This window comes from Vanessa cardui, chromosome 14, assembly GCF_905220365.1.
Source record: "Vanessa cardui chromosome 14, ilVanCard2.1, whole genome shotgun sequence".
Classification (NCBI taxonomy): domain Eukaryota; kingdom Metazoa; phylum Arthropoda; class Insecta; order Lepidoptera; family Nymphalidae; genus Vanessa; species Vanessa cardui.
In genome coordinates this window covers 2,174,562-2,195,070 of record NC_061136.1, presented here as the reverse complement: position 1 = coordinate 2,195,070, position 20,509 = coordinate 2,174,562, and the positions used below count along the sequence as shown (strand labels likewise).

At 31.3% G+C, this 20,509-nt stretch overlaps 1 protein-coding gene across 2 annotated transcripts in view; it reads right to left on the bottom strand.

Annotated features, from left to right (window-relative positions):
* LOC124535336 (transmembrane protein 135-like) overlaps positions 1-20,509 on the bottom strand; it is an 86,408-nt gene that overhangs the window by 22,608 nt on the left and 43,291 nt on the right. Inside the window, exon 1 of one of the 2 annotated variants that reach the window (XM_047111525.1) lies at positions 5,838-5,856. The exons of the other annotated variant lie outside the window; for it this stretch is intronic. The gene's annotated coding sequence lies outside the window, so the exon portion shown is untranslated. Of the gene's footprint in view, positions 1-5,837; positions 5,857-20,509 lie in introns of those variants that run through there. 2 annotated transcript variants of the gene reach the window in all.

The window sequence follows — 20,509 nt, the reverse complement described above, 5'->3', positions numbered from 1 at the left end:
ATTTAAAGATATAGGGACAGAGAAAGCGACTTTGTTTTATACTATGTAGTGATGGAACTCCTATACGGCTCGCAGTTAGGGTGCGATATGGGGCAGAATTTCTTACTATCTATAATCAAATTTTGTGTATGTGATGTGATGTCATATGATGTACGAAATATAGTTGGTCTTTTTCAAAGTTTTTTTGCTGAGTTCGATTACAGCTCTTTCGAGGGATCCTTGTAGTTTACGCCGCGTGACGTATTAAATCCGCATTCTCGAAAGTCTATTTTTGCTTTATTCGCAAGTTTCCTTTGAAATTGTCCTCGAAGTAGTTTCTGACTCATATAAAAGGAACGCTTAATCTATCTATATTAAAAAAAATTAGTTAGTCAACATCAGCTTCACTTAAAATCAAAAAATAAATAAAAATTTTAACAAAAAGAAAAACCGACTTCAAACAAAACACTATTTTAAAACAAATGAATATGCACGAAAAAGTAATAAAAATAATTGCGTATTCAACATATTTTTTAGAGTCTTCCTAAGTGAAATGAAATGAAAAATATTAGACTACTTAAAAGTCGATTAACGATTATATCATGTAGTTATAATTATTGTTATATTTGGAGTCGGTGTCAGCCAATAAAACCCTACAGTATATCTATCAAAAAACAATACGAGAATACTTTAACAAATATGTTTTTTACAAATTACCTTTTACATAATAATATACTGGATCAATCAAGGGGCTCGTATCGCTTCTTCCTTTTGATTGTTGGGGCAAGGGCACCGTGGCTGACACCGGCTCCAAATATACCAATAACTATAACTACATGATATAATCGTTAATCGACTTTTAAGTAGTCTAATATTTTTCATTTCATTTAACTTAGGAAGACTCTAAAAAATATGTTGAATACGCAATTATTTTTATTACTTTTTCGTGCATATTCATTTGTTTTAAAATAGTGTTTTGTTTGAAGTCAGTTTTTCTTTTTGTTAAAATTTTTATTTATGACGTTTTAAATCTATAAAGAAAAAAAAAAATGTAACAGCCTGTAAAATACTTAAGGACCTAGGTCTCATCTCTCTGAGATGCGATCTAGGTGCTTTGATACGGAGATGATACGGTTCGGGGGATAAATATACATATCTATATTTTTTATGTCATATCTTGATCTGAATTTAAATCCTATTTAGTACGTTATGGTCCACTCGTGAGTACGCTTATGAATAAAATCACAACTTATTTTACAAACGGAATATTTTACAAAGATACAAGCGGAAAGCACATAAATAAAAATTTTAACAAAAAGAAAAACCGACTTCAAACAAAACACTTTTTTAAAACAAATGAATATGCACGAAAAAGTAATAAAAATAATTGCGTATTCAACATATTTTTAGAGTCTTCCTAAGTTAAATGAAATGAAAAATATTAGACTACTTAAAAGTCGATTAACGATTATATCATGTAGTTATAATTATTGGTATATTTGGAGCCGGTGTCAGCCACGGTGCCCTTGCCCCAAAAATCAAAAGAAAGAAGCGATACGAGCCCCTTGATTGATCCAGTATATTATTGTGTAAAAGGTAATTTGTAAAAAACATATTTGTTAAAGTATTCTCGTATTGTTTTTTGATAGATATACTGTAGGGTTTTATTAGCTGACACCGACTCCAAATATAACAATAATTATAACTACATGATATAATCGTTAATCGACTTTTAAGTAGTCTAATATTTTTCATTTCATTTAACTTAGGAAGACTCTAAAAATATGTTGAATACGCAATTATTTTTATTACTTTTTCGTGCATATTCATTTGTTTTAAAAAAGTGTTTTGTTTGAAGTCGGTTTTTCTTTTTGTTAAAATTTTTATTTATCATCTTTAAAAATAAACGACGCATTTTGGTGCAATTTTATAGATATATTGATTCGAGAAAAAGGTTTATATTTTATTTATATAGAAAAGAAATAGTGACTACTTTAGATGTTTCTAAAGTAATGTAAGCAACATTGCAAAAGCTATCTGAAACCTACCTGATAGTTCAAAATAATATTATACTACGGTGTTGTACACCTCAAGAAGGTATATAAAAAAAATCCGCAATGGTATATATACTCTTAGGGATAACGCACAATAATCATTTTTTATCCTTTACTTTTTTAAGAGAAATAATGGCTTATTTACAACGCAATTTCAAGCAATATAACATTCATCCTTATCCAATAAAGTACCTAAAATACATTATGCAATTCATATAAAACAATACAGCCCTTTACAGCATGTAATTTTAATAAATACGAGCGACCCACCCCAGCCTCGCACGGGTGCAATGATATGACTACACAGTGGAAACTTCTAAAATTATCAGTGTTTCTTTACTAAGTTGTGCATGCATTATATATGAAAAGCTTCAATTCGAATTACTCTATCTTTTAAAAAAAACAACATCAAATTCCGTTGCGTAGTTTTCAAGATTTAAGCACACATAGGGTTATAGGGACAGAGAAAGCGACTTTGTTTTATACTATGCAGTGATTTGGAAGATACTACAGATTTAAAATGCAGAACATAGTACTTTATAATGTCTAATGTCAAAAAACTATGAAATTCTGTAGTATATTAAGTATCAGTATTGCACCCGTGCGAAGCAAGTTAGCTTATAGTAAGATTATAAAAGAAAATTTTTTTTGACGTTTACAAAAATGACGGATAATTCTTTAAAAATAGGACATATGATATGTGATTTATTAAAACTAGAATATTGTTAAATAAAGCTACATCTGCGAAAATCACATTAATATCTGTCCCTTGCCAAGTTTGTAAATGAAATATTGAATTTTATAATGTTAGAAAAATGACCTGCCAAAGAGTCAGCGCAAGTTTACTCTATGATAAAAAAAAAATTCTTTGTTTTCGAGACAGAAGAAAAACGAGTTGGAAATGAGACGATGTTATATATTCATATCAATTAAAGGAGTACTCATTAATAAAAAGAGGCGAGATAGCTCAGTGGTTAGTATGCGTGCATCTTAACCGATGATTACGCGTTCAAACCCAGGCAAGCACCACTATATACGAGTATATGTGCCTAATTTGTGTTTATAATTCATCTCGTTCTCAGCGGTGAAGGAAAACGTCGTGAGGAAACCTGAACGTCAAATTTCATAGAAATTCTGCCACATGTGTGCCATCAAAGTGCATTAGAACAGCGTGGTGGAATATGTTACAAGCCTTCTCCTCAAAAGGGAGAGAAGGCTTTAGCCCAGCAGTGGAAAATTAACAGGCTGTTGTTGTTGTTATAGTCCTTTATATTTTAGAATAATATAACTTTAGCCCAACCTAATTAACGGTTGCGTCTTTAAATGTTATTATGAAAAATTATAAATGATTAATTATTATTTTACTTCACATTTTTGTCGTTTCGTTGCTAGTAACCGCAGTAATGTTTGACATCTGACGTTACCTAATTGTCAGTATAAGATAATACCCCGTCTACTACTGTTATGCCTTCAAAATTAAATTAAGCAAATAATTCTCCATCGTTTCTTCATCTATTCAATAAACTGTGCCGTTTCTTGTTTGCCGTTTGTTTCTTGGCACAAAAAAGGCCAAAATAAAAAAAAAGTATGTTCTCTCCGATATTTAACCGTCGAATATGTGTTTTCATGTAGCATTTACTGTTGTATATTTATTCCACTAATCAAAACAGATGTATTATTAATAAATTTGCGGTTAAACATAGAGTGAGAAGTGATAAATAATTTATTTTATGATATTTACTTTCGATTAAAAACCAATAAAAGACATGTGAAAATCTATTAAATCAACCAATTACATCTTAATTACAGCCACATAAGACTCAATCTTGAGTACTCTTACATAATATTTGTTACATAGGTTTATTTCCTAACGTAAGTATTCTAAGATATTTAACACCTCAACCTTTATACTTTGCATCAATTTTATCAAACAAACTTAGGACAGCAGCTTGTGTCATTATAGACTAATATCTTAATTTTTTATCTATGCTTATATTATAAATGTGGACGTAACTCTGTCTGTTTGTCGCTCTTTCAATATCAAACCACCGAAGCGTATTTGATAAAATTTGTTATGAAGCAAATTTAAACGCCATGGATGGTTATGGGCTACTTTTTTTGCCTAACACGTGACAACCAAATCCCCAAAATGCGAGGAAGATCGACTATATACTAAAGATACACTGATATTTTAGAAGTTTCTAATGTGATGTTGTAAATAAACAAATTATCTAGTACATTTCGTATCACTAGTTGATAACAAAGCAATTACTACCATGACTGTATTTTTTAAATGTTGAAAAAGAGTCATTACTGAGTTTCTTGCTGGTTCTTCTCCGTAGAATCTACTTTCCGAACCGGTGGTAGCTTCACTTAATTGTTAAATGATGATTCAAATGTGCTTGTAAAAGCCTACTTGAATAAAGTTTATTTTTATTAATTAAAATCCATTGAAGTTTCTCACGCAAACACATATAACATAGAAAACTGATTGTTGGACTTTTGCTACTTCTGTTCGTTTACGTTCTAAGGTTTTCAGTTTTCGGGACATTATGCGGCCATTATTTTCTTCTAGAACTCAGACCATTTGTTTTGTCACCATCCGTTACATTGTTTACGATGTTGTTTTCGCATAGAAAGTGTTGAGTCGTTACGCAAATACAGAGCTACGTTAAGACCTTTATATTTAATCTTTAAATATATAAACTTCGTCGGAGTTTCTCTCTCAAGATTACGACTAAAGTATAGTCTTGACTTCTTATATATTTATATATTTTTTCTTTTATAGTTACAAGTATTGACGTCACGAGTACTACTGTACAATACTGTTATGATGTAGGTTTGAACTGGTTATATTATCAGACAGTGTGGCTATCAGACAGTTATTGAATAAGTAAATAAATCTCCGGCAATTTTATATTAAAAAAATCGCAAAAAATAAATAAGTCTTCACTATGAAAATTAATGATAACAATAACAAGAGCCTGTAAATTTCCCACTGCTGGGTTAAAAGCCTCATCTCCCTTTGAGGACGAAATACACATATGGTAGGATTTCTACGAAATTTAACACATGCAGGCGTCCTCACGATGTTTTATTTCACCGCCGAGAACGAGATGAATTATAAACACGAATTAATGACATCAGAATATATTTAATTGAAAGCTATTTGAAATAAACGCAGTTCAGTAAAGATTACTTCGATTCTATATCGGGTATTGCATTTGTCATGCAGATTCCTTCTACTTAAATCAGTACAACGCATTCTTTGAACTCTATTTTTATCATGAGCATCTTCACTTCATCCTTAACTGTTGACCGTTAACGATATAATAATTCCTATTTCAAAATTTCTAACCAGTTCAAACCGGTTATTCGAAATTAAAATAAGTTTGTATTTAAATTATAAATCTCATACAGAACGTACCGTTTGTAAAAGCAGTTCCGCACAACTCGACGAGCAAAGTGCCACTGAGTTAGCGAACGCTAGTTTGCAGATAATCATTTTTCATTAACAACGTTCCTTTATCTATTATTGTAAGAGATTGGACACCTCCTCGACTATACATAAATACTGTTCGATTTTCAAAATGTTCTAATTTTGAAATAATTGTCAGAAGCAATTAAAGAAAATCAAAAATATAAATTATTTAATGTTTTACATTTATATAGGCAAAGGTGTGCCAGTAATAGTCCTGGCTGTCAGATGAGGTTGCTATCGAATCCCATCGAAATAAGATAGTGTTGTTTCTCGATAGATTAAATAATACACAGCATCGACTATCAATTGCATTAATTACTTACCATATAATAAATATCACTTTGTACACTATTAAATATTACACTGAATTCTCATTTAAAAATGACATTTTAAATATAAAAAAATATTTCGAGTCAGAAAAAATATATGTAAAGAGAACTGATGGTTTTTTTTATTATTATTATATTTGTAGCACAGGACTCGTTTCAAAAGTCAACGCTAACACAATAAAGCGGTTTGCGCTTTGATTCGCTTTAAATAGTTTATGAAAGGGTTAAATTCTGACGTCAATTGAATTTGAACGTTATTCATAGCGTTTAAAGTGCATTGTTCCTTAAAACCATTACGTTTAGTTGTTTAAAACAATTTACTTTATCCTCATAAATTATTATAGGAAGGATAATATTTTTTATTAAATAAATTTATCAATATCCACCAAACCACATCAAATCGGCGTTGCGGAAAGGTCTCTAAACCTTCGTATCTATAAATAAGAACTCTTAGCCCAGTTGTGGGAAATTTACGGACTGTTATTACTCATTAACATTTAACAATTTTTTCGACATACTCCAAAACTAACTGAACTAATGGATACTATTGGATATTAAAATATTCATTTAGAGGTTTTCATTTAAGACAGAAGGAGATAAAAGGTAGTGCTATTTCAGACTATATTACATAGCTGTGCCAAACTTCATATGGCATAGTATGAGGGCCTGAGACTTCCTCTCCCTTTTAATAAGACGAATCCACCACGAGACGAATACACAATTTTTCATCTTTCACCTGGTAGTCTCCTTAGCAATAAACATAAATATAGCACGTGTTTGCTCTGGTGCTTGCTTTGAACTCAGAATCATCAATCAAGAGTAATGTACTTTAACTCGAGTAAATCATGGCTAATTTATTAATTAATCCTATCTGGTCAAAAACTATTTGAACATAAATGTAAATACATATGTCACAGAACTGTCGGGTCGTTATTATCCAGTACTTACACGTAAAACACAAGATAACTTTTCCAGTTATTAGAGTTAAATGTGAATTTAAGTGAAAGTTCATCAGCAATAATACAATAGTCTTTAAAATGGACTGGTTATAAGTCAGACCAATTATTTAAAAACAAATAAGACCATAATTATATAAATTATAAGACATAATTAAAATTTAATTATGAATATAATTAAATTAATTTAACATATAACTAAATTAAAAAATATTAAAAATGGTAGATAAATTAAGTATCTTATGTCACTCTCATCCAAAGATATCACACATACGATTACTGAAACTCACACATGTACAGCATGTATATGTGTGAGTTAAAGTGGTATGTACATACATATACATGGGAACAGAAACATGTATTCAGATTAATTTAGATTAGACACAGATAATAAATTTTTTTCAATCCTTCTTTATGTTTTTGTTTTTTTTTTTTTATTTATTTAAATAGTGTTTGTTTTGAAAGGAACTGACTTATGACGTCAGTTCATGACGTACGATTCACACTGGATCGGAAATCAGTACTGTCTTATTAACATGTGAAAAAATAATGTTCACATTAAAAATATTAATAATTTGAATATTATTAATAACATTTTTTATATAAGACATAGCCTAGATATACTATTATAGTATTAATATTACAGACATAGCATGAACAACTGCTATTGATTTTATAACTTCTCAATAATTCATACATGTTCGAGGTTTTTTTTTTGATATAACATTACCGTTACAAAAATAATAGCACTTTTTATGAAATATTTGTGTATACCTAATTTTATTAATAGGCCTATTTGCCTTCGTGGTTAAAACGCACTCGTCATAAAAGATCAAATCTTATTGTTTCGTAATAACATATTGACGTAATATGTTTTCGATAGCTCTTTACAATACAATTAATAATATGTGGTTTCGGTAAATCCGAAGTGCGTAAATATAACAATAAATAAAAATTTTAACAAAAAGAAAAACCGACTTTAAACATAACACTATTTAACAACTAATGAATATGCACTAAATAGTAATAAAAATGTTGCGTATTCAACATATTTTTAAGTCCTCCTAAGTAAAATGAAATAAAAAATATTAGACTATTTAAAAGTCGATTTACGATTATATAACGTAGTTATAGTTATTGTTAAATTTGGAGTTGGTGTCAGCCAAGAAAACCCTATAGTATATCTATCAAAAAATAATACGAGAATATTTTTGAAGTCGGTTGAAAATACACAATTTCAACAGACTTTGGTATAGATCTATATTAATATTTTAAAAGTGAAAGTAACTTTATCTGCCGCTCTTTCACGACCAAACCGCTGAACCCAATTTTATTGAATTTGGTATAAATCAAACTTGAACTCCAAGACAGGAGATTACTACTTTTTTGCCAAAAACATGACAACCAACACCCTAAAACTAGTAGGGCAAATAATAGTTACTATAAGAGAGTTTTTAAATAAATCTTCTCAATAACCTTTTGGCAGGGCTTTTTGCACCCACTCATATATTTTACGGAAAATACGTAAATCTGTTAGTATTTATCTTGAAGTCTTCCTAATATTATCTTGTTATCTTGATTATGAGTGAGGGAATAGATTTTGCACCTGTGCAGAACACACTTGGACGGTTGATGATTGGTAGCAATAGCCGATAGAGGTCAATAGGTCATAATTATGTCAATATAGGTAATAAGAACAATTAATATAATTATGAATATGCTCTTTTTCCTGGTTCATTATTTAACTTCTACTATTATGACAAATAATTCGAATAGTTAAAAGTTCTCCATATGTTATTTTTATCTTTGCAATTTAAAATACATATCAAATTCTATATCACTAAATTATAAATCAATTAAATTATTTTCCAAAATTGTGGTACCAAAGTTGCTCTGACTCAAAACTCCATTTTACCAAAACTCGACCAATGAAATCGCACTAATTCACAGTCAGAGTTGTTTGTTTAATTTTATTCTTCTTATAGTTTGAAAAGCCTATACATTCAAATCACGGTAGCATGTGTAAGGGTTCCCGTGACACGCGCCGAAAAGACGGAGGGAATCGCGAGTCTGCGGCATGGGCACCGGTAAGTCCCATACTCTCTCCACTTCATCGTGGTAAGCAGATTTTCAAGAGAGAAAAAAAGGTTTTACATAAATGCTGAATGAGTCAATAAAGTTTAGTTGATAGCATATCACAACTGGAATCCAACGAGTGCGAGGAGTATGTATGAGTCAGATAATGATAATGAGTTAAATAACGTCGTACTACAAAACCAACGATTCGACTTTATCTCGGTGTGCGTCACTACTACACTCGACACTCGCCATACGTCATACTTATTTACTAGTCTGCGTTTAATAGTGCCCAATATTTAGCTATTATTTTTCGACCGAGGGAGCTGAGATGGCCCAATGGGGAGCTGAGATGGCCCAGTGGTTAGAACGCGTGCATCGATGGTTCAAACCCAGCACCACTATACAGATGTGCTTAAGTTGTGTTTATAATTCATCACATGCTCGGCGGTGAAGGAAAACATCGTGAGAAAACCTGCATGTATCTAATTTCATCGATATTCTGCAGCATGTGCATTCTACCAACCCGTATTGGAACAGCGTGATGGAATATGTTTCAAACCCTCTCCTTAATGGAAGAGGAGGTTTTAGCCCAGCAGTAAGAAATTTACAGTTGTTTACTTTCGGCCAAGTTCTTTTACACTCTATTCGGTAATATAAAGAATCAAAAATTCCAAAGTGAAAAATACTTGACCAAAAGAAAAGTAATCGACCTTAACAAAAACTTAATATAACTAACGTAGCAGAAATGGTTTCGAAATGAATAAAAAGCAAATATAATCCCACTTTTAAGTAAACGCATTTCTACATGAAAATAGTTGATATAAAGTGAGCAATATACAAATAACGATCCTGACATAAGCGGCCATATAAAATTATATACACCGCCATTTAGAGATGAAACAGTTCTGGCATAATGCCAATACAATTATGTTTTGGTAAGTGGAGTCGGCTAAACAACACGAAACTCACGGTAGATTACCTTTGTGGAGGATAACTGCCAATTTTTGCCAGAAATGTTGCCGTACCTTTACTTTGTAACGAAGGAGAAATTGTTTCGGAAAGCTTTATAACCCTCATCTTACTCGATTATGGGGAGTCATGGTGAGGTATTTTAGCTGTTTGTGTATAGGTATTAGACTCGACGAAGCATCGCAAATGTTATAGACTACAATAAAACCTTTATATTATGTTATATACTAGTTGTTGCCCGTGGATTCGCTCGCGTTTTAGGGGCTGGTTTTCACTAGTTAGACAAAAAAGTAGCCTTTGTCCTTTTTTAGAGTTCAAGTTTGCTTCATAACAAATTTCATCGAATTCGATTCATTGGTTTGGTTTTGAAAGAGCTACAGACAGACGGACAGACAGAGTTACTTTCAAATTTATAATATTAATATAGTTTTTAATATTTAAAAGGATTTTTGGTATTTACGGTATCAAAAAAATCAAAATCAAAATGTACTTTATTCAAGTGGGCTTTTACAAGCACTTTTGAATCGTTATTTAACAATTAAGTGAAGCTACCACCGGTTCGGAAAGTAGATTCTATAGAGAAGAACAATAAATTAAAAATATTTGTATCGTGGTACTCCAGGTTGGAACAAAGTTGCTTCAGCTATATATTATGTATACGTAAATAGCAGGCACAATGGAATTAATATAGATGACAGATGAAAAATTTATATGAAAACGTGTAGATTAAAAAAAATAACTAAAAAACGTAATAGCGATTCATTTTTAAGATTTAAGTATTCTGTGTATTTTTTTTCTGTTACTGAAAATAATGCAAATTTTAGTACCTACATATACTTTGCGTTTTATTGTAACTCAACTGATCTTTCTATGTGGATTACCCATGTAAAAAAGGATTATCTTAAATTCTCGCGATTATTACACATTTAAATAAAACTAGTTATAACGGATTTAAATCGCGTGTATTAATTAATTATAATTATAATATTAATTAATTAAACACTTTACAGCGTTCGTAAACTGTCTCGTGGTAGACTGTCTACCCGTGACCACGAATGCTGTAAAGTGCTCGAAACGTCGGGATGTCCAAAATAATTAATACACGCGATTAAAATCCGTTATAACTAGTTTTATTTAAAAAAAAGGATTAAATTTAAAAAAAAAAGACCCGTATAAGATACCTTCTATTTTATATTTCAAATCAGCAGTGGTTTGATAATTCGGGGGCATTATAAGAGGAGATCCTTTATCCCAATTTTACTTGGGGTCAGTGCAGCATTTCTTCCAAACTTCTCTGTCTGACGTCATCTCAGAAGTAACATGCTTTCCAGCCATATCGTTTTTCACACAATTAATCCATCGTTTCTTCGGCCATCCCTTTCCTATTTCTTCCACTTTAATTGAAATACAAGGTCACTTAAGTAACGTTAGTTCTTTGTGACGTTTACAAAGCGGCTGAATCGAAAATGATTGAACGAACTTTGGAAAAAATCTTTTAATCGATGTGATTTTTTTTGTTTTTATTTAAATCCAAACTACATTAATATTTTAAAGATAATTTATGATTTATTTATTTTCTTACAATATAACCAAATGGACAAAAAATAATTCAAAACTCACATAGTACCACCAAATCATCGTACATTCTCCTGAAAAACCGCATAACCTAACATTATTGTGTTTTGGTTTATGTAGTGAGCCAGTGCATCAGGCTCAAGAAATGTTACATTTTAGATACCAAGGTTGGTGGCGCGTTGGTGATATGTTGCATGATTACCATCTTTTACAGTGTGACTGTCTATTAGTAGTGATGACGACATGCCATCAGTTCTCATCACCAGTTCTATTTGGAAACTATTTTTAGTGGTTACTATTTTTATAATGCCATCGGTAGTGGTAACATCTTACCATCAAATTTCCTCTGCCAGTCTTCCTGACTATGTCAAATAAAAAATATGTTTTAAAATTATAAAGAAAAAATAATAAAATAAATCAAATAAAATTAAATGTAGCGTCCCGATTTATACATTTCCTGTAATCAACATATATAAGTAGACCTCTCAGCACAATGTCATAGCATAGCGCGTAAAGGTCAAACTCGATTTGTATATTGCGTTAGGTACTTCAGAGATATGTCGCGGAAAATGGTATCGTTGATCAATCCTTTGTGGTAAAATCACTTGAATATTAAAACATATATTGCTTATTAATTGTATGTGTCATTCATTATCTTGTATGTAAACTAAAAGGCTTGTGACGTCACAGTTTTTTACCCATGTACGGAAGCATTAAAGTGGTTATGATTTAAGCAGTCTTTGATATACCAAATGCTTTCATAAAGCTGGTAAAGAAGGCATATTTTAAAGACGGTAAAAAAGCCTGGAATTAATACTTGTTGACTTCCAGGCAGGATATAGAGCTTCTTCTCGGTAGAATCTACTTTCCGAACCGGTGGTAGCTTCACTAAAAATAGTTGTTAAATGACGATTCGAAAGTGCTTGTAAAAGCCTATTTGAATAAAGTATATTTTGTTTTGGCTTTATTGTTTCCGCTAAATATATTTCGGAAGTAATTATATGTATGTTTATAGGTGTGAATATTTTTTTATCCGACTTTATTTCGTGGATTTTTCTATGATTCTGTTCCTTTTCTGAACCTGTGATAATATTCAACTCGATTGAACAAAGTGGTAGGATATTTTAACACCACATCTTTGTAGGTACCACCATCATCATATATTCTACCACCTTCATCACCATAGTCTTTTTTGTTAAAGGTTGCCAATCAAAACCCAATACTTAAACATATTTTTACGTACTGTAGGTCACCTGGCAAGTAGTTAATACCGGCCCTAGATTTTGGTGTTGCAAGAAATATTAACCGTTCCTTCCATCATTAATGTGCCTCCAACCTTGGTAGCAAAGATAGTGGAATGTATCAGTACCAAGGAGCGGGTTATACCAAGTTACCAAGAAGTCTTGCACATAGCCTTACCCAGTGAAGTATGACATATATAACTACAGCTCAGCACAATATAGAGTAGTATTATTACTGGTTATGTTTTCTCATCTTGTTCATTTTCATCCTTATTAATTCGGAAATAATATTCATATTTCACTTCATATTGTGTTCGAAATTCGTAATTATGCATTTACAATAATATGAATATTATCAATTTAATAAATACTTTTTGGTGTATCCGATTTCGTAATAATAATTGTTATCGATTTCAGAACGTTATTCGATCATCTTTTAAATTAATACAAGATTTTTCGCGCGTAAAATTAGAAACAAAAGGTCTGTCACCGATATTAATATAAAAATAGTTTTGGACAATTCTGATTTAGCATCAGCACATCGGAATTATAAGATTATATTTATTTATTTGGGAAGCCAACGTGATATGATGGAAATGATTTACAAAATAAAAAAACTAATTAAAATTATAAAGTAAACATCCAAGAAAAAAAATACACTATACAAAAAAAGCAAAGAAAAAAAAATTGAAAAGGTACCTCTATAGCAAATACAACTGTGACATTAAAGCAGTGTTATTATTAGTTTTGTCATTAGTATAATTACTTAAATTACATATTTATAGTTATATTTATTAATATCAATATTGAACCCAGTTTTAAGAAGATAAATAATTATTAAAATAAACAATAATAAATACATACCTCTACTAAATACATACCTTGATATGTATTCATGTTCCAGGTAACCTTTGAGATTTTAAATTACGAATTAAATTAAACAAATAAAAAAAAAACAAGCAAGGATCATATTATAACTAAAAATTTCGAATCTAATGCTAATATACACAACACTATCTAAAGCGATAAATACCAGCGTACTATGAAATTATATTGGCCTCAAGCCAATTTTAATTTCGTAGTCTGCATACATTCTCGATATATGGACCCGTTCTTTTGTAAATATGACTTTGGGTTCGATTTAGAGTCATGTTTGAACTCCTATATCTATTAGGTCACTTATAAAGTTAAAATATTATCTATATTTTCGTAAAAAAGATTTTATAAAAAGTCAATTTCCTTAATCACAGACAGCTTACCGTAGCAGCATATGCATGCAGCATGTAATGTCAGTAGTGCTTGTATAGATTGGAAGTCAAGATCTTCGATTGAAATTAACATCTCAGCTTTAACACAACTAAAAAATTACGTCTATTTTGATTTAACTAAAAACATTTGCTTTTATTAAAAAAAATGGCGTCGTCGATGGTAAATTCTTTTCTTTATATATTTATTGCTTAAATACCATAATCAATGAAATAAATGAAAACGTTTAAGAATACTTAAATTAAACCATTGATTATAAAACTATAATTGCTTAAAACATACACTTAAACGAATACAACTGACGTGCACACACACCTCTCTACTGCATACTACTGCAGGTGTCTGCAGACATATATCTATGTATACGTATTAACGCATACATAGAGACATGTCTGTAATTACAAAACACACACACACACAATTATAGCTGGGAGCTGAAATGGCCCAGTGGTTAGAACGTGTGCATCTTAACCGATGATTGCGGGTTCAAACCCAGGCAAGCACCACTATATATATATATGTGCTTAAGTTGTGTTTATAATTCATCTCGTATTCGGCGATGAAGGAAAACATCGTGAGGAAATCTGCATGTGTCTAATTTCATCGAAATTCTGCCGGATGTTCATTTCATCAACCTGCATTGGAACAGCGTGGTGGAATATGTTCCATACCCTCTCCTTAATGGAAGAGGAGGCCTTATCCCAGCAGTGGGAAATTTACAGGGTGTTACTTTACTTTACTTTACAATGATAGCAACACTGTCATGACAATTGACAGTCTTTAAATTATTTTGGAGTGAGTTTTACGTGCAATAAGCATTTCCGTTACTTTTTCAAATCTATTTAAAAAAAAACTGCATATTATTTAGTAATTAATTTTATATTTAATTAGGTAAATAAATGTTCTATTATTTTTTACTGGTTTTCTTTCTTCAAAGTTATGCTTCTTTTGGCGTAGTATGAATGTTTCATGACGCAACACAGGACACAAAAACATGACGTAGTCGTACGCTAATTAAAAATCGATTTCCTGATTATTATTATTCATATTTAAATTTGTAAGTCTTAAATAGTAGTGATGACAAAAGTTTGGTTGAGAAATTACATTACATTATAGCAAAAATCGTTATAAATAAATCGATTTTTTTATTTAGGTAGAAGAAGTAGAACGTGCAGTTCTGGCACTTTTGTATTTGTTTAGTATTGCTAATGACGATCTGTAATGTTATCAAAACCAGAGGCATTTCAGTAGCAAAATAAGACGGTAGTGTATTGAAAAAAATAATAAATTAACAAAAGCTAACTCATCATCAAACTTCAATAGCGCAAAGAGAAAAGGAAATAAAGTTGGCCATGAATGAGACCGTGGGCTTGAGAGAGATGTAAAAATTGTTATCGTTAATGTTGTCTTGTAAACGAATGCCCTCAGCCTGTCGTAAAAGTGTAGATTCTTTAGAATTTTGCTATTAGGAAAGACTAGCGTGGACAAGACATATCATATTAATCTATCATCTGTACCGCGTGATATACTTTAAAGAACAAAACTAAACTATCACTCAATAAATATCCCACTGTTGAGAACCTACTCTAATGCGGGTCAATTTGTACATTAACTTAGGTAAAAAATATTAAAATTAATCACATTTAGGTTTCCTCGCTGTGTTATTATCACCACTGGAAATGATATAAACTATTAACACAAATTAAGCACATGAAGATTTGGTGGTGCTTACGTAAGTTTGACCCACAATTACCGATTGATACGCATGCGTTTACGCACTGGACTAACTCAGCACAAATACTAAAAAGGCTTAAATTTTATGTGCATTAGCAATCTTCAAAACTTGGCATTTATGTTTTCACAAATTATAAAATTATGAACATATTTTTCATTGTGTTGTTTAGTTACTTTAAATAATAACTATTAAACTAAATGCATATCAAACAAAAATGCAATCAATTTATGACCGTCTTATTAAAGTCCTCGGAAATATTACTGGGAAAATTAAAATAATAATATAATAATGTGAAATTAATGTAAAATCTGTATGTTTTATAAACGAATATTACTAGATAAGGTTTGCATAGCAATAAGATGGAGCTGTTCGTGAATTTTAAAAATCCCGTTGAAAATTTATTTCATACACACATTCCAAAAAATTAAATCAAATATAACCAGAGACTAAATGAATTACGGTGCTTAATAGCATCTTGATTTTAGTTATAAAAACTTGTTGGTTTTTTAAAAATATTTACGATAGTGACACTGCGTACACAACATAGCTTAAGCATTTTCTTAAAAGGTCATGTTTCGTAAATAAAAGGGCAGAATAAGCCCAAAACGAAAACGTTATTCTACTCTTTGTCTTTGAACAACACACTGGAGATCCAACCAATAAATTGGGTCAAACTAATAACAACTTACTATTAGGTATATGGGACAGAAGACATGATTTCTAATTGAACAGATCGTAAAGAACAATCAAGGTTGACGTTCGATCATTTACCATGTCCACCAACATTGTTACCAATATAGCAATGTTTGACAATCTCGCAAAATCTAAATTTGAACAATATGTAATAAAAGATAAATAATTAATTACCTAATCCTCTCCCTTTGAGGAGAAACTTTGGAACATATTCTACCATGCTGTTCCAATGCGAGTTGGTAGAATACACATGTGGCAAAATTTCTATGAAATTAGTCGTAGTAGTAGTTTATGTACTTCAATATTCAGTGGTGCTTGCCTGGGTTTGAACCCGTGTAAGATGCACGCGTTCTAACCACAGGGCCATCTATTTTAAAGATAGATGTAATTTAAAAATTACATGTGTTTTAAAATTAAATCACACACACACACACACACACTCACACAACACACACACACACACACAAACACACACACAAACACACACACACACACACACACACACACACACACACACACACACACACACACACACACACACACAGAAACACAAACACACACACACAGGCCTAAAGGAAATCGATGAAGGAATATATATATCATACTATAATTCTATTAATTCACTATAAATTAATTATTAATTACAAGTCTTGTCCATAATAATTTTTAAGTGAATAAAAAGCCACGTCAGCAGATGAATGTCTTTCATGACTCATTAAAAATGGCCCGGCCCAGTCTGATGATAAGGGCTTCCTACTCAAGGAGCGACTATAAAAACGCGTAATATTTGCCAATTTAGTTTACGGAAAATATTATAGTATAACGATGATGGAATGTTTTAGTTATAGAAGTATATCTTATATATTGTGTGTGATGATTATCACTAATAAACAATCAAGATTATATAGTAATCAATACGTGAATATTTAGATTTTTTTATTGTATAGGTTTGCGGACAAGCGTATGATGGGCCACCTGATGGTAAGTGGTTACCAACACTCATAGACAGTGACGCTGTAAGAAATATTAACTATTCCTTACATCGTCAATGTGCCACCAACCTTGGGAACTAAGATGTTATGTCCCTTGTGCTGTAGTTACACTGGCTCACTCAGCCTTCAAACCGGAACACAACAATACAGAGTAGTGTTATTTGGCGGTTGAATAACTGATTAGTGGGTGGTACCTTGCACAAAGCCCTTCCACCAAGCAATTTGCTTAATACAATAAAAAAATAATAAGAACAACTTATAGAACTCTTAAATTTAAATTTAAACAAAATCCATCCCTTTTTGTCGATAAGCTAAAGGGTTAAGCTTTATTGAAAAAAGTCCTTATTCTATGATATTATAGAATTAATTGCTATTGATTTCAATGTACTCGAATTAATTCCAGCTTATATTAACGTCAATGATATTTAACTAATAAGAGTTTTCATTATGACGACCTCCGTGGTTGAATAGTACACTGATTTTCATGGGTACGCCTCTCCGAGGTCCCAGGTTCGATTCCCGACCGCGTCGATGTAAAAAAAGTTCATTAGTTAGTATTTCATTAGTATGTTGTTTTGCATAACACAAGTGGTTTAGCTATTTACATTGGGATCAGAGTAATGCATGCGATGTTGTCCAATATTTATATTTATATTTATTATTAAGCTTACCTACATCACGTCGTTAATCTACAATCGCACACACTCAAGTGAATAAACACGCCCTTTTTAATGACTATTTACTCGGCTTACTTTGTTCGAGTTATGCAACTCAACAATGTCGTTTAAAAATCAGTTCAGTGTGAGGGTACCCTTATACACTGTATCTGAGAGCCTAGCTTTGTTCATCAAGACCACCGTCTGTTAGGGCTTTACGTAAAAGCCTATATTTCCGGATGTTATTCTTGTCTAAAATCTACAGAATTTTCATTTAAAAAATATTTTTCAAGTACCATAAACTCATTATTCTCGTAAAAATAAATGGTAACAGACACATTGTGTTATTCATAAATAGCTTTTGAAGATGGCTTAATACTGTATACAGCCTTTTGCGTAGTCTCAGTATAGCTTATAGAAATGTATTTCTAAAAGTACATAGTTTTCTATCGGTTTTATAAAAGACGAGAGACGTTGACAAAGCAAGATGTTACGAATTGAAAATTTGCTAACTGTTTATTTGCTTACAATGAATTGCTTTTGAAAGAAAAATTAGCAGGGGAATTAATTTTTTTTTTTTAGAACCAGTTCGAAATTCAAAACTGCCTACGTAATGTCTACAGCTTCGTAGCTCAAATTTGATGTTGACTTAAACAGTCTATTTATAGGACAAAATAAATCTCGATCTTATTGAAAATAAATTGAAGCATTTGAGAACAGATACTTTTAATACTCTCTCAAATTATGAGTAACTTTACTTTGAACATGACGATGAGATTATCACATACGCATATAGAACTAGTGGTCGCCTGTGACTTCGCTCGCCTGTAATTTCAAGGGTTCGTCGTTCGGTGCTAGGCCTCAAAAAGTAGTTCGCTACTTTTCCTTGTTCAAGTTCCTACTTGCTTTAATTGAATTTTATCAAATTCGGTTTAGTGGCTTGATTTTGAAACAGCAACAGATGTATAGACAGATTTTTGCATTTATAATATACTAGTAAAGATTTGTTCATGCTGTTTTAATGATAGTATATATCAAAATAATAAGCAATTTAATCTAGGACCGGTATGATCAAAATTGGCATAGTGACTTAATACATCAACACTACTTGGGGCTTTGAGTAAATGCCTTTGTAGGTACCACCTACTTATCAGATATTGCCGTAGCTGGTTTATAGGATGAGTGAGTCAGTGTAACTTCAGACACAAGGGATATACATCTCAGTTCCCAAGGTCAGCGGCGCATGTAAGAAATTGTTAAAATTTCAAACGGTCTCAATTTGGGAGTGGTGACCACTTTTCATTAGTTATTATTTAGGAGTTATCATAATATTAGCAATATTATTATTTTTTGGCCCGCTTTTACTGTTACTTGGCTCGTTAGCAATAATTATATTACTATATACGAATATTAACCATTCTTAATAGCAGCCTTATTATTTAAAGCGTTGACCAAACTCAAAAATAAATACCAAATACACCTAATATTATATCAAAAATCTTCAGTATCTATTAAAATCCTCCCTGAGAATTTGAACCCAGTCTATTAATATTTCAACACCCTCAACAAACAGACCTCGACGACGATAACTTATTCTCTAGTTTATTATTAGAACCTTTCTATGGAAATTGTCGTAAATTTATACTCCTGTTTTCATCCACATTTTCTTGGAGATATAATGTTATTGTAACAAACCGCTTAAAGCCGCTGTAAGATACTCGAGAATATTTTACAAGCTAATTTACTAACGCTAGTTAGCGCTATATTTTACTAAAAATACATAACAGTACATTCTGCTTTTTAATTAACATTAATTAAGTGATGCATATGAATTCCTTTGCCTTTATAAATACAATATTAAAATATACAGATGTTTAGATGAAAATAAATTCGTAAGCTTAATATTATACGGATAATTCAAAGGGTTTTTATTATTGAACACAACTCTTTATTTCTATATATAAGATTGCTGTTTTTTTTAATGAGTATCATGCAAAAATCACCGAACATTTTGACATGAAATTTGGACGAATATTTTTAACGTATTTCGAAGGTTTTTTGGCAGTTATCAATATATTTGAACGTGGATATAATGGTCGGCTGGTACAATATAAAATACTTGAAGAGCTAACAAGCTAAATGCTATTTTTGTTTATATTCTAAATGGTAAAATAAATGCTTATAGGTACTGGATACTCAGAAAATAGCATTATAGGATTCTTTAACAGAATACTACACATGCTTTCCTTTACTGACAATTGAAGACAATCCACTCAATACTGGCAAAAACGTTATGCCTTGTTATGCGGGCCTTTAGTTCCCCTGCTAGCTAAACAAGTCTGCGCAGGGGTAAAATTCCAAACGCTTGTGATTTAGCATACAAAGTACGACGAGCTTACAATCCTATAATAGAACTAGATCTACAAGCAAACTCGAGAGATACTTGTATTTATCAGTATTTGGCATTTGCGTGGGTAGCATTTAACTGTGCTTAAGGATTACAT